The following is a 13,876-nucleotide window of genomic DNA, read 5'->3' as shown; positions in this document are numbered from 1 at the left end:
TTCGCGTTTTTGTAGTGAATGTGGCATGTGAAAGGCGTGGGACCTATGAAACGGCAGGCTGATGAGTGATGACACCTCTGAAGTCTGACGTCATGTGGAAGGCCTAAGCGATCATCACTCCGGATCAGTAGCCTGGAAGGTTGAAAACCGAAGGGTACTTTTATGTTTTCTTACGCATTCTGTTCCGTTACCGTGTCACGTAAGATACCATCACCGTTTCCCCTGTATGAATCATGTGCTACCTATACATTTATTGCAATTGCTGACTGTTATCGGCTATCGCTGTCCCCAAGGCATTCTTTTCGAATAACCTCAGAGGTGCAAGTTCGGAGAATGACGAGCTTTGAGCACAATTTGCATCTCTAGTTCCCATTCCACCCCTGCGTTTACTCGAGACGATATATGGCGCACTCTGTTCAGCTGGTCTATTACATACACTGAACTCTATAATGTGGAATGCGCATCGGCCGCCAAATGGTGTCCAACGGTGCCGCCATGTTGCGCAGACCAGAAAGCGGCCGCCGCCTGTGCTGGGGAATAGGGAATTCGGGACCTCGATTTACGTTTGCGGTCGCTGCATCCGTTACGCTCAAGCTATGTGGACACGGAACCCGGCATCTTACGCAGAATTGAGTGGAGAACAAGATGAAATCCTAAAAAATCATCAGCTATAAGGAACTAATACGTTAAACCCTTATAAGTCAATGGGGAAATATGAAAATTGTTATTTTGGCGCCGAGAATGATCTGAAACTATCTCAAGCATATAAAATCATGATTTCATGCACTCTTTGCAAGGTTCTTTGCTTCATATTTGCATTGTTGCCCTTGCGTGACGTCATTTGTGACGTCACAAGGGTCACCATTTTTCTTCAATAACTCCCGATCAAATTGAGCTAGCGAGTCGGGAAAGCCACCAATGGACTCAGGAAGACCTGCCGAATCGAATGATATGCGACATGACCTCTTTCGACCAACTTCGTGACCTGGGGGTGCTGACCTGACCTTGACCTGAGGTCAACACCCTAAGTTGACCTGACCCGAACAAAAAGTATATCACTCGATGCGCCTGAGCTAGCTGAACACGATGATGCCAAAATCGCGGCTCTACGGCCATTTTTGGCGAAGTTATTTACCAAAAACCGAACCCGTGCCTTAGATCACTTGACCTGACCTCAGAGGTCACCGGTTGACCTGAGACCCTTATAGCGGGTTCCTACCAGTCACTCTGCATTATACTTTGCCGCATACGACCACTTTACCGCTTAATTCTAGTTTAATTAGCGGTGCATTAGCGAGGTGGGTTCAATCAACCCCCTCGGCCGGGGCAAATGTAGGTCAGGCGAGTGAATTTGTGGAATTCTGAAGATACGATCGTGTTCCCCACTCAATTCTGCGTAAGATGCCGGGTTCCGTATCTACGTAACTTGAACGTAACGGATACGGCGGCCGCAAACGTAAATCGAGGTCCCGAATTCCCTATTCCTCAACACAGGCGGCAGCCGTTTCCTGGTCTGCGCAATATGGCCGCCACCGTTAGACACTACGGCCAATAGGGTTGAAGCGGCAGTGCTCCCCTGTGATTACAGCATATTTACGTCTGGACAACGAGTTGCGTTGGAGAGGCCGGAAATAGTGGCGATTTCAGGACCGCAAGAATGGACTGGAATGATTCTTTTTTAAACCGTGCACTGTTTTCGGCCGGAATTTAATAGTTACTACAAAATATTTTGTAATTACGTTTCCACCAAGAATGAATGCCATCAGGGCTAAATTTTTAATACTATTGCATTTTGTCAAGAAGCATATAGTGCTGTTATATTGCAGTTTTAGCGCTTTTGTTACAAAATATGAAGCGAATAAGCGTCAGTGTAATTCATCAACAGTGCCAGAAGTTAACTTGAGGGAAAGCTATGCTAATTGCTCTTGTCCATCCACTAAAATTTATTAAATATTTTGCTTTGTGTATTCCAAAAGGAGAGGGAACTATTTCATTTGTACCTTCATGTCAGAATTGAAGGTGGATCATTAAATTTTCAACGCAGTTTACAAACAAGCATTTGGTCTTTCTCGTTTATAGGCAGTGGCTAAGAAAAGGTTGATCAATCCTGAAGTTCAGTCATCGTACCTCAACTTGGCAGCAAGATCCCCCAAGGACAGAGGATATATTGATTGTCCTGTAAATCAAAACAAACAAGCATTTGGTCTTTCTCGTATATAAGCAGTGGCTAAGAAAAGGTTGATCACAATCAATCCTGAAGTTCAGTCATCATACCTCAACTTGGCAGCAAGATCCCCCAAGGACAGAGGATATATTGTAAACCTGTCCTGTTAATCAAAACATTTTTGTGCCTGCAAAGGCCTAAGTTATCTGTGGTGTGTTCGGAGTTAGGCTATATGGCCGATTTTGTTGCATGTTTATATGTGGAGATTGAATATAACTGTGACCCTGTGCTTGTTTGTATACTTACGGTCAAACAGGGAACAGCACATTCACATGACATACTCACCTAGCACCTAACTCATAGCTGTACCCTGCAGGATCTGTACTTGTTCATGTCTCGAGCATTAACAAAGCACTAAAGTAGCTTAGTAATCATTTCCCACATTTTCTGAGCATCTAACATGACATACAGCAGTGCAGAGCAGCTTCAGAGAAGAAACACTTTAAATGCACAGACTCGCACCAGCCACCCAATGAGCCAGTTCCTCAGTTGACTGTTTCCCTGGATGCAGTTTGGCAATGTGAGCTAACTTTTGGCAAGTTGAAGGTTAGCAGGTAAGATTGAGTTAGGGTGAGTACCTACCTATAACTGGGTGCTACTGCCATGCAGGTCTTGGGTAGGCTGCAAATATGTGTGATGATTGAGGTTAGGTCAGCTGTCAGGTTAGTCAGGTTCAGGTATGCTCATTGCTCAGGTCACATTTTTATGGACATTTGGCAAATTAAAAAAACTAACAATATAATCTATGCTAACCCGACTAAACATACACAACTACTGACTAGAGGAACTGAGCACCTACCTACTTGTGCCTACATCTCATACCATGTCAGAGTTCCTTGGTGGAAACTGGAAGATTACCCTCAGGACTTTTTATCCCAGCCCTGTGAAGAAAACTAATACTTTTAAGCTCTGAGTCACTGCTGGCCATCCACAGGAAGAAACGCTGAGACTGAGAGCTTTGCCATTGTATATTGGACCAATAATGACTATCACGAGACTATGAACACATATGATCACATCGTTGCATGGATTGTCAGTTGTCACATTGACAATTTTACTACAATCCTTTTTTCAAGAAATACAGTGATGATGATTAACATCAAATTCAACATAAAGTGGATTTAGTGATCCAAGCTTTCTCCTCCAGTAGCAATGGAATGATCGCATGTTTCATTTGCCAGACACTGAGTGCCTGATGCACATTGCATAGCATCTAAGCATAGTAAAACTGCTCAAGTCCATTCATTCTAGATTTTAACTTGATAGTTAGCACTAATTTATCTTGCTGTTGTAAGTTATCATTCAATATTCATACCAATACATCAATATGCGCTCATCAGTCAACATTTTCTGGCATGATCCTGCTCAGCATGCTCTTCAGTATTGCTCCAAGGTCTGCAATATTATAGCTTGTTTTTGGACAATAACCTCTTTTAATTTTACTTTTTCTTGCTGATATATGAGCCCGATCAACTTGCGTTTATCAACCAAAATTTCATAACTTGTTCAACTTGATATTGATATTGCTCAGTAGTCAGGACCTCTGTCAGCCTCCTGGATACTTCAGATTGTTTTCAGTCAACATGCTTCTTAAATATGATATAAGTCAATCTTAAGGGATTCAAAACATCCAACAAAACGACGTACAAGGGCAAGAAAACCACCAGATAAACTAAAAAAATGGCCTTGGAACAGAGCCAAGTGGTGCTCCATCTGTTTGTTTACAATGATTGTAGTGCTGATGTATTTTTAGGACTCTGAACGTCGGCTTATAAAAATGAAACGTTTTTACAAAAGTTGTAAGGCAAGTAATATTCATCTGAAAGAAATAAAATATTCAAAAGCCAAACACTATGACATACATGAATCGGAACGAAAAAGTAACCCAAAAATCCAGCCTAATCACCGGCTCCTAAAACTGCAACACAATCAGCACTTTTCCCCGCAACTCGTTAGACGCGTTTACATAGGGTTTGTTGCAAGCTTATATCTCCGTCCGTGATGTTGCAAAATATGCCAATGGTGCTGAACAATTTACAAAATGATCCCCTCTAAATATTTGAAGACCACTGCATCGAAATTATCGCCAAATTAACGAGCTAGAGCCTCGTCAAATATGCTATGTAAACCGGGTTGTTGTCCAGACGTAAATATGCGTGATTACATAGCACCGTGAGCGGCTCTGAGAAAAATAATTTCTTGTCGTTTTCCTTCTCATAAAAAATAAAAATACCAATATGTTATGTGTTGTTACCAATATATTGTGTTGCATAAAATCAAAAATTCTGAAAATAAACTTTGAAGTAAAAATAGTTATAAACTCAGAACATTTAGTGTACATCAAAATAATTTTGTCAAAATGGTTCTATCAACTTTATACAAATATAGCATTGGTACAAATGAATCAAAGCGTTGTTTCCCCGAGTGCGCGTCTCATATAAGATTTTCTCCACGTTTTCTGATTTTTGAACAATAGGAAAGCCTTTTATCGAAAATATTCAATGATACAAATAAGGGTAAAGTAAACTAGTTAGTGTCTTCTCAGTAATTTTGTAACCTAAAGTGAGCACCGGCATAATAGTCAGCTGGCGAATTCTACGCATGTCTGTTACCTTTCATACATTAATTGCAGGGAGATACCGAATTCCCACGAGTTTGAAGTGCTAGGTCATCGCGCTCATCGCGCTGGCTGCTGATTGTATTCTTGCGAATCCGAGAGTGGGTGGGCTTTGTTGCTGCTTTGTTGCCCACTTTTTGTCATTGTTTGATCCGCTAGATCATCATTGATAGTTTTGCGGCAGGGGTAAAGGTCAACTAGGCGGCGGGAATCAAAATATGGAGGCATCAAAATATTGATTCTAGTGGGCGGAGCTTTGACCATATATGGGCATACGTGCAGACCATCACAGAAACGTCAATTCTTCAGCAACCGGCTACAATTTCAAGATAGTTTCTTCACAAAATGAAGAGCAACGTTGAAGCTACCCGCCAGGCACGAAACAATAGCCCTAACCTCTTAGGTTAGTTTAGGAAAGCGTCTTGAAAATAATCAAGATATTGATTCATCACGGCGGCTAATCCCGGCGAGAATCAATATTTTGATTCCGCAAACAGCTGGCTAATCATTATTTTGATTCTGAAATCAGCTGGTTTATCAATATATTGATTCTGTGAACTGACTTTCTGCAGACGTACTTCACTCTTCAAATTGATTTATGGAACGTTTCTTGTGTGCAAATAATGCAAATTCAATAAATTCATGAAGATATTATCAGCACAGGATCGTGTAATTTTTTTCTAGACCTTATTCCCACGGTAGACCAGGGATTTTCAGCACTCACCCTGGCTCCCTGCTCAAAGCTGCAAGCCTTCGAGGGAATGCGTGAAGGGAGCCGTGCTGACCTTTGTATAGGAGTTGTACTGAGTCGGAGCCGGAACCGAAGCCCGACCATTTTACTCGGAGCCGGAGCCGGAGCTGGAGCCGATTTTTTTCCTCCGGAGCCGAAGCCGTCTGACATTTTCACGGCTCCACATCCCTGCTTTGTGGCATTGATTTTGAGTAAAAAAAAGTTAACTTATCGTCTTTCACGTGTTCATGAATGTGTTTCTACGCATCTGCATCCCGTCCCATTTCTGTGGAGTACAGTAAGAGATATTTCGCCGAACAATATACTCAAGCCCGTTGCACAAATTGCACAATTTGAATGAAAATATGATACACGGATGTATTTGCATTCGCAAATAATACGATGATATTCATAACACATTTCACAAAGATCCCTGCAATTGCCACACATTTGCCATCACAAAGCCCTGTCGTTGATGCTCACATCCCATGCAAAGCAATACTCACTTTTAGGACACGTCTCTTATTCTATATGGCTACGTATTTGCAAAACATGCAGTTAATAATATTTGAAACTGAGACCTAACCAATAAGACATACCGTGGACAGGTAAGAAAAACAAATAAACGTCTGGAGAATGACCTCAACGTCTCGATGTTGCCTAATTACAAAGAGCAATTTTCGGTTTCGAATCAAATACATGAAATAAATATAAACAAAATTTGTACAGATACACTCAATATAGGATTTATGATTAGCACGGCTACCTAAAACATCAATCCTGTCAGGTTGAGCCACTTATGTCCACACCCAAAGCAGGTCGCTTTGGAACACCACAAGATCCCATAATACCACCGAAAACGGTCACCAATTGGTCTACTGATCAGCATCTTCAGAACATTCTCGACCGAAAAGCTATCAGTCCTGTCTGTGTTTTGGTTCGCTTCATTTGGGCTATGCGCACGTTTTTCTACTCCGGTTCTAGGGACGAGATAGCAGTCATCACGCGCTGCACCAGCTCGTTCTTTGACAGGTTGGTGACGCTGTCGTCATCCGGCAGGATAAACACGTGGCGCATTTCACTCTCGGCCCCGCCAGCCACATACACACTTCCTTCCCTCATATTGTTTCTCGCTACGAGATCAAAGTTCAAAAGGTCGTGATGTAGGTAGTCTCCGCCCAGCCCGAGTCAGGTACTCCACCGGTTGGTCGGGTGCGGCCAGGTCCGCGCAACGCCGCCCTACTTCGGTCGACGCTCTGGTTGACAGGGATGGCGTTGTCATACAGTTGCCTGTCGACTGAACAGCGATTCAAGACGCCATCCTTGACCCTCTGAAGCCGATCCCCGCAACGACCAGTGTTTGAGCCTTGGTTGACCTGCAGCAAACAACAGAACAGAACACAATAATTAGGACATTTGTGGCCAATAAATTAGGAAACTATATGTGTTATTATTCGATTTGTTCAGCAACTATTAATTTTAGAATATATTCAATAAAAAATTAAATACTTAATGTCACTTAAATTTCCACTGAACGCCACCAGGTGCGCCAACAACTGTCATCTCATGCAGTTATATAAATTCTGCCAAAAAAGTAGATCTGAGGCCAGTTGTACCAACAGAAAAATAGGTGGCTGCTGGATTTTTTTTTGTCAAAAAGTTACTTCACATACAGAGCATGAACGGTACAGCCCTATCCGTTTACGTGCCCATCATGTAACGCTCCATATGTGAAGCAGTCTTTAGGCAAAAAATTCCAGCATGCAACTATTTGTGTTGATAAAACTGGCCTCTAAAATTAACTTTGGCATGGAAAATCCTGAAAATTAACCATCCAGCATTCCCTGGACTGACGTACATTAGACACATAATTTTTTTGAAGATCACGCATAATGTAAATATGGCTTACACCATTCAGCAACTTGCTTTTGTTGCACTTACAAATTAAAGTTGTAGCAACAATTGGGTGAGTGAGACACAAGCAGAGGCTAAAACATCCAAATTATGTAAAATACAGAGGGGTGTTCACGGGCACCGCACACTGCTGCGTGCGGTGTGTGCGGTACGTCCAGCAGGCGTGGGGGTAGGGGATGGGTAGGCGGCCCTGACGTCACGGCTGCGTGCGGTGGACGGTCCGCTGTGGCCAGTCCCGACCGGCCACAGCGGTCGCTGTGTGCGGTGACGCAAGGCTGACGTAGGGACGCAGTGGGCGGAGCTTGGAGGCTGTGTGCGGTCCGACCGCACACAGGGTCCGTGAACAGCCCTCTGGACATGCACTGCCCCCATTTCATGAGTCCACCCAGCAATTCTATCATGTGAGACAAAACATTAGGCTTCTTGTAACTAATTTATACCGTAACTTTTAAAGGACATCATATTTCACTGAAATACTACACCTAAGACATCATTTTCAAAAAAATATAGCTTAAAAAGACAACAGAAAAGTGAGAAGGCGTCCCGCGCCGCTGACGTCGCTACCGCGCCATGTTCCTAAGACCATCTCTTAAAACGAGTTTTCGGTAAGAAACGTTAAGATCACATGCCTGAAATTGAAAAACACACTTCAAAGTATCTTAAAATATGATCCATTGTTACTTACACTTCAGAAAAGGTCGCTTAAACAAAATAAAACCGGGAGCACTACGTTGCACCCAAACACCCACGACGCCGGCGCGAAATGGCGGGAACCGGAAATCGTGGCTAGATACAAAGAAAAAGAATATTTCTTATAAATGAATTATACAACTAAATAACGCATTTTTTATTTTCATTTAGACAAAATTATGAAAAAATTACAAAGGCTCGTCGTTAATGATAAACAGAGCAAGTTTTAACAGCACGTTTTTGTTGAATTATGGCGGCGAAATCTTTATGCCATCCGTAAAGGTACGCGCGACAAACGGCTGATAGCCGTGCAGCGAAAAATTGAAGCGGGGAAGTTTTTTGTATTGACTTGTCGAAAAATCTCGCCGTCATGGGGGTTATTTCCGCCGTAACGGGTCGTCTGAAGGTGGGAACGTCCCAAATTGAATCAAAATATTGATTCTATGCCCATATATGGTCAAAGCTCCGCCCACTAGAATCAATATTTTGATGCCTCCATATTTTGATTCACGCCGCCTAGTTTGCCCAACTGAGGTCAGACGTATTGCTGTGTGCGTTTATTGGTAAGCATTTATGATTTAGGTTGGTGATGCATCTTTTTCCAAAACCCATTTTAATTTCAATTTGGCTGCAACACTGCTGTTATGATGGCAACATGCTGTAGTAATTCAAGTTTAACTTAAGTCTGAAAACATCATGCTACAGTACAAACAGAAATCAGTAGGCGGAACTATGGTCAAGCGTACCCATTTTCGGGAACGCATTTTCGTTCCCATGTTTGGGAACGATAAACCCAAATATGGGAACGCCATGTAGGCATTATTTAAAGCAAGAAAAAGAACTGTTAAATGACGTCCAAAAAATATGAAACGATCGTGAACCGCCTGATAGTTGTCTCAATATTGTTGGGAAAGAGTTTGATATTGTAAGGCCCATCGTAGTTTCAAATCGTTCCCCTATTTCTAAAGCAGTCCATCACCCGGGCCGCGAGCCCAAATTTGGGAACGCTCTCGTACACTGGCGCTGCCAGCGTTCCTTATTATGGGAACGGCGTACCCAAAATTGGGAACGATTTCACCGACGCCTTTCAGGGGCTCTTTTCATTAACAAGCATCACGTCCAACGCCGCAAATTATTGTTAACGCAACAATCATCAGATGACCTTTCCGGCAAGACCGTTGCATGTTTCGCCCGGTCTTCTGCGCTTTTATTCCCGTCGATCTCGCAGCGGGCACGCCCCCCTCTGCAGGATTACGTAATCCACAACGCTCAGCGATGTTCAACAAGGTCTTCCATACCTATATCCACCGTCCGCGCCGAGGGTGGAGACATGTCAAGCACCTGTCTGCTAATCACCGAGAGTTGACGAGCCATTAGCGTCGCCACGGGGGGGCAAGCGGGGCAGCTTGCCCCCCCAACCTCGGACCGGGCACCCCCTGAGATCGATACAGATCCGATGAGATTTTGGAGTCGGGGAAAAAATGGGGGTACCTTTCTGAGAATGCCTGTGAGGTCAGACTCTGTTGGAGCGTGCAGTTCAAAGCAAAGTCAGAGTCGCAGTCACCAAAATCTTCAAGACTCCGACTCCAGACTCGGAAATGTCAATGCCATGATTCAGGTCATGTTCCTAGTTGGTTCTGTATTACATTTTGTAGCTGATTTTCATAAATTTTGGAGTGCTGACACATAATTTTCGTTCAAAGCGTGACACGAAATCTTCGGGGCCTTTCTCAACTCTCGTCAAATGTCTGCGACAGGCACAAGTACCGTTCAAGTGCCGCAGGGCTCATGAGCCTGCTTTTCACACAGGCTCCTAAGGAGCTCTACTGAGCTCTAAGAAGCTTTCGGAGGGCCCAAACCGGCCTCTGAGAGTCCCACTGGTGTCCATGTTCTCTAGAGGGCCCATACAGGGATCTTTGAGGACATTATACATACGTAGACCTCTGAAGGGCCACACGAATCTTTGAGGATGTCTTCGAAAATTTCTGAAAACCTCAACTGGCCTATGATAGTTCAGCCGAACTTTTGAGGCGACAGACTTTACTAAACCCCAACCCGGCATCTGAGGGGTCACAACTCGCGTGTCCCTCTGAGGGCCGCAACACATGTTTCTTATGTCCCTACCAACGTAGGGTCCTTAAAGGGACCCTCCCACCTTCAAAAAAGTTAATGAATTGGCATGAAAGTGATGTCGCTCGGTTCAAAAAGTGCAAAAACGAATATCTACCAAATTTCATCGAAAAATATTCACCGGTTTTCAAGATATTAGACTTTTACTTTTGTTTACTTTTTGGGATCTCCGCTGTTCCTAGCGACTTTATTTGAAAGTGCGGCATTTGTTGCGCGCAAAGCAGCATATACCACCGCGTGCTACAAAACGTTTTAGTCAAACATTTAACGGACGTTCGAAAGCCTGATGACGTCATCAGACTCCCGTAATGGTTAAGAGATAGGGACCACGCTGGTCCCACCCTGCAAGTAAAGGGAAGAAATTTCTTGAACACCATAAAGCTGCGGGGGTTGCGACCAGGATAAATGGTGGTTTCTGAGCCTGGCCGCAAACTTGGCTATCTCAACTCAAAACTAATGTTAAGGTGGGAGGGTCCCTTTAAGGATTCGACACAGACCCCGGCGGTTCACACTGTTATTCGAGGGCTCCAGGCTCACCCTGGGCATAGTCTCTTAGCGCCCGCCGCCCACACTGGCTTCTGAAAGCTCGTGTGCCCTAAAGGGCTTTCCGGGCCCACCTTAGGCTCGGAAAGCCCTAAAGCACCACATACACGTAAATATTTGGGGTGACCCACGCCGATCTCCGGGATCCTAAGCAGGCTTCTGAGAGTCCACACTGACCCTCAGTGGCCTGAAATGGCCTGGAAATCGCAATCCTATCTCTAAGGGATCCCTTGCCGCTATGCCGTGCGTAACTTTTGGTTCCGTTAAATATTTTTGGTCGCGTTTGCAGCGCTTCCCTTCACTCGAAAAACCAGAAACTTTTTGTTCACAATCGAGTGAACAAAACACTTCTTCTCACTGCAGCAAGGATGAATGATGTACTTCCGATTCACACTTCCGACATTCTCTCTCAGTCTCCGCCGAATGCCCAATTCTTAGCTACAATCGGCGGCTGGGATAAGCCCTATGCATTTCACGTAAAACCTGGGCATGCATGCGTGAATGGAGGTTTTAGCGAGGTGATCCGATTCAAATGGAGCGTTTTTCACCTTCTTCTGGGTAATGATCATGAGCGACAAGAGTCTGCACAGGGGCCCTCTGCAGTGCGTCGGCAATCGCAGCCACTGTAATTCTAACGGTCGTTTTTGTCCAGAAATTTCAAAATTTTGATTTTTTTTTGTAAAAAATACATGCTATAGCTAGAAGGAAAACTTTGTCACCATCGGATTCCTCGCACCATTGCGCGTCGAATGATATGTAAAACGAGTGAGTAACGGCTGGGGAAAGGCAAGATTTAAAGGGACCCTCCCACCTTAACATTAGTTTTGAGTTGAGATAGCCAAGTTTGCGGCCAGGCTCAGAAACCACCATTTATCCTGGTCGCAACCCCCGCAGCTTTATGGTGTTCAAGAAATTTCTTCCCTTTACTTGCAGGGTGGGACCAGCGTGGTCCCTATCTCTTAACCATTACGGGAATCTGATGACGTCATCAGGCTTTCGAACGTCCGTTAAATGTTTGACTAAAACGTTTTGTAGCACGCGGTGGTATATGCTGCTTTGCGCGCAACAAATGCCGCACTTTCAAATAAAGTCGCTAGGAACAGCGGAGATCCCAAAAAGTAAACAAAAGTATAAGTCTAATATCTTGAAAACCGGTGAATATTTTTCGATGAAATTTGGTAGATATGCGTTTTTGCTCTTTCTGAACCGAGCGACATCACTTTCATGCCAATTCATTAACTTTTTTGAAGGTGGGAGGGTCCCTTTAACACAAAACTTGATTTTGCCCCCCCAACCGAAAATGTCTGGCGACGCCTATGTGACGAGCACAAGAAGTATCCAAAAATGGGAACGCTGAATATGTTACACCCTCATAACACCTAGTCCCAATGAAAATCTAGTTTTTTCCTTTCTTAATGAGTGTAAGTGGCAAAAGGCCTGGTAGGATGGGCACGGGGTATGATCGAAATCAGCATAAAAATTATAAATAAGCCACACAGAGCGACCTATATCAGAGAAATTCCCCCCAAACGATCATGCTTAGAAACGCCAAAGACAAAAACCACGCTCATGATGCTGCTTATAAAACAACGCTAAACAGCTAGCATCCAAATAAAATATGTCTTTCAGGGCTGATAAAATACAGCTGAATGATTTTAAACCACTGAAACTGAGTTTACAACAGTAGTTCGGTAAAATCACTGACGTTCCACGCGGTCGATCGCCCCGACACCAAAAGTCAACAATATTACCTCGGGACTGTCCGCGTGTTCGCTTGCATATGTCAGCATCTGGTGTCGCTAGAATGAAATTTCATAACCAGGCGAAAATTATTATACTTGACCTCAAAATGTAAAAAATGCTTCATTTTCCTTAAAATTGCATGTTAAATGTCGTATAACCCATATTTCCACCATTCTGTCATTTTTAAAAAATCATTAAAAATATCATTCCACGGTCAATTTCCTTGTTCCACGGTCAGATTAAAGATAACTTTATGGAGATTTAGTAGATACTTAAATCAGCGTGCACTTTTTTGAGACGTGATGCACTTTTGAGTTTTAGTGGGCGAACGGCCGAAAAATTGCCTTCCGTTCTCATAAATGGGAACGCCCGTTCCCATATTTGGGAACTCCGTTCCCAAAAATGGGAACGTTCCTATATTTGGGTACTCATGACCATAGTTCCGCCTACTGAAATTGCAAACAAACCATTGAAAATAACAACCTATTGTCATTCTTGTGTGCAACTGCTCGCTGCTCAGCAGCATCAGTCTTGAGGAAATATAGGTACAAACCCTGTCTGTCCATGTGTCTTAGGGCTCATAGCAAGTGTCCTCTGGGCTCATAGCAGCGCGAGTCACTGAATTACCCAAAAACAAATACGTGTAATAGTAATTAAAAAATTAATTGCCTACAGAGCCTTATAATTCACAAGCTACAAGAATTTGAAATAATGCTATAAAAATGCCACAATGTGGGTTTTGATCACCAGATATATGCGTATGTCCTCAGGCCACCTGTGACCTGCCCCAAACAGACACCATCCTAATTATTCCTAACTGGGCAGCACATGTAATTTGAGCCTTGGGTGCTAATGCCCCCACTCACCCTGCACTCCGCAGCACCCAGAGAACAGAATTGATGACATGTTGCTTTTCTAGCGAAGAAAGAAAAGTTAGAAGTTAACTTTAAAAAAAAAAAAACTTAACGACTTTGACTGTGAAAACTTCACTTTTACAGTAGTACAGTAATGTATAATGAATAAAATCCATTTTTATTAAAGGCACTTTTTTTTTTTTTTTTTTTTTTTAGTGGCCCTAACTTACGTTACCGGCCTCGCGAGGAGGGCGGCGACCTAACTACGCCGCGCAAAACAAACCGGCCGTCCTAACTAAGACCGGTGGCCACTTTTACAGCAAGACAACATGGGAAAACCCATATCCATGTACTATGCCATGAATATGGGAAAAAACCCATGAATTTACGTTAAGACACATAAATGACAGTGAAACTTACCGGTAAATTGA

The 13,876-nt window shown here is 43.4% G+C and overlaps 1 long non-coding RNA gene across 1 annotated transcript; it reads right to left on the bottom strand.

Moving 5' to 3' along the window:
• Positions 1 to 5,929: 5,929 nt before the first annotated feature.
• On the bottom strand, positions 5,930 to 8,768 carry LOC122370241. The gene is made up of 2 exons (XR_006254542.1): positions 8,171 to 8,768; positions 5,930 to 6,947 (listed from the first exon to the last, which is right to left on the bottom strand). It is a non-coding gene; the product is annotated as an uncharacterized LOC122370241 (long non-coding RNA).
• Between the last annotated feature and the right edge of the window lie 5,108 nt (positions 8,769 to 13,876).

This window comes from Amphibalanus amphitrite, unplaced genomic scaffold (assembly GCF_019059575.1).
Source record: "Amphibalanus amphitrite isolate SeventyFive unplaced genomic scaffold, NRLGWU_Aamphi_draft 001113F_arrow, whole genome shotgun sequence".
Classification (NCBI taxonomy): domain Eukaryota; kingdom Metazoa; phylum Arthropoda; class Thecostraca; order Balanomorpha; family Balanidae; genus Amphibalanus; species Amphibalanus amphitrite.
The sequence above is the reverse complement of the archived record's forward strand: the minus strand, read 5'-3'. Positions and strand labels throughout refer to the sequence as shown.